Raw genomic sequence first — 2,203 nt, forward strand, 5'->3', positions numbered from 1 at the left:
TGTTTATGTCATGACTTGATCTGGTGGCTGGGATGGTGGGCTAGATGAGCTTTGTAGGCCCTTTCCAACCCAGGCTGTTCTCTGACTGTGGTCTGTCCAGAGAGAAAGAGCGACAGTTAGCCCAGTAACACTGAAGATGTCTTATCCTGATGTTGCAGAGACTTTTTTTTTTTTGCGGGGGTTGCTGTTTTTCATCCCTCTTGCCTCCCTCCTTCCACCCCGCACTTTCCTTTAGCAAGTGTGTGTCTGCAAGGGATGGAGGTGATCTGTTTTTTCAGTCTTGGTTTTGGACGGTAGAAGTGCTTCATGGAACTCCTTGGTCACAAAGTAGTGGCAGACACTATCCAGGCAGCAGTTAGATGTGGCAACACCCCTTGTCACGGGGGAGATGTTCTTCATAACCTGGAGCATGAAACAGGTAGCTCCAACGCTATCCGTTACGAACCTGGCAAGTAACCCAAAGAAGGCTGGCAGAAAACAGACTAGAAGTACAATCAGGTTTGCATAAATAATGTGAACAGCTTTCTAGATTGGTTTCTCCTCTGGTGAATTGGTGTTCAGGCATCTCTTAGGCTCCTGATCGCTTCTGTGGAGCAAAAAGTCAAGGTTGCTAATGGAAGAGTAAAAATGAAGAACATGGAAAGCAGGCTCAGAGCAGGAGGCACGGTGGTATCCTTCTGGAAGCACAGGGTGGACGGGCTCTGCCAAATCTGTGCAGTGGCACCAATTACCACAGAAACCCACAGAAGCCCACAGAGAAGGGCTGCCTTTGATGGAGACCTGAAGGCCCTGGCTTTCAAGGGGTGTTTTATGGCAATGTATTGGTCAGTGGAGATAAATGTAATTGCATAGGTACTCACTAACATGTTGATGAAATATGTTGTCTCTGTAAACTGGCAGAGTTCATCCCGGGCTGACTTATTCCAGAGCAAATAAGCCCTGAAAGGCAAGGTGCAGATGACAAAGCAGTCTGCAAAGACTAAGTTAATTACATACACCCTTGTTTCTGTCCACTTCTTTATCTTGCAGAATAACACCCAGAGGGCAAGGGCATTAAATAGAGCTCCAAAAAAGAAAATGACCTTATACAGAGCAAGTTCAAAGAGACAGACAGGGTGATAAAGTTCTGGACTTGTGATACTGCAGTTGCTGGACACATTCATTGTCCTGTTGTGCAGAAGTTGTGTGATGTTCTGAGACCTGAAATAGGAAAAGACACGGTAAGACTTTCCTCCTACCTCTTGATAGATGCATATCCTGTAGAAAATAAGGTATTTAAGTAACTATTTACTTTGCCCATCACAAATGTGAATTCGAGTCTACAAAGCTGGCCACCTCAGTCAGCCTCTAACTGGGATGCATCCTTTGTCACGCTTTGTGTACATTTACTCAGTTTAGGAGTAAATATCTCCAAGTACACTTGCAATAGGACACGGCAGACAGTCTGTATTAAATAGTGGCATCTTGAATGGAGGGGTGGAATAGCAGTGAGAAGAGCCCCTGTAGACAGTGAGGGCATCCTGTGACAGTGGGATTCCTTAGGCCAGGCTGTGCAAATGAGGTAAGATTACCCTTAGCTTGGTTATGAGCTAGGCAGGGATTGCAGCAACCAAATCTAAAGCCCAGCACAACCCATGAGCAAAAGCTCTTCTAGCAGGTCTGCTGGCTTGGGAGACAGAGGAGCGGTGTGAAGGCCTGGAGGGGCATAGCAGATGTCACTTGGTGAACATGCTCGTGCTCTGGCTCTAACTGGGCAGGTTTCTGAGCCTTTGGGCTGCCTTGCAAACCTGGAGCTCCTGTGCAAAGCTGAGGAAGAGAGATGAATCTGAGTTCCTGCATCTCAAAGGCATGCTTGAAACCCTAAGTAAGTGAGTGAGTGAGGCATGTAGCCATCCACTCCTTGTGAGGGCAGTGAGGGGTGCAAGGATTAACCTGGTTGTAAGCCCATGCATTGCAGGAGAGAGTTCCATTCTGTGGATGTAAAGCAAACAGACACGCCTGAAAGAGGGAACACCAGTGCAAAACAAGGAACTTGCCATTAAGGGCTGCATGAGATGGCTCCTGCTCAAGGCAGGCATTCTGCCACTCTGCCAAGTCTGTCAGATGTAAGTAGTAGCTACTGTCTGTGTCACACTGGCTGCAGGACGTTCTGCAAGAAAACTGGTTATGTGAAGAGTGTGAGTTCATGGGCTGATAAAAATCA

The 2,203-nt window shown here is 47.1% G+C and overlaps 1 pseudogene; it reads right to left on the reverse strand.

Moving 5' to 3' along the window:
- Window positions 1-231: 231 nt before the first annotated feature.
- LOC130601879 (G-protein coupled receptor 35-like) lies at window positions 232-1,209 on the reverse strand (annotated as a pseudogene).
- Between the last annotated feature and the right edge of the window lie 994 nt (window positions 1,210-2,203).

The sequence above is a fragment of the Pezoporus wallicus genome, unplaced genomic scaffold, assembly GCF_028554395.1.
Source record: "Pezoporus wallicus isolate ANWC-B61680 ecotype Strahan unplaced genomic scaffold, APGP_CSIRO_Pwel_v1 contig_9595, whole genome shotgun sequence".
Lineage (NCBI taxonomy): Eukaryota > Metazoa > Chordata > Aves > Psittaciformes > Psittacidae > Pezoporus > Pezoporus wallicus.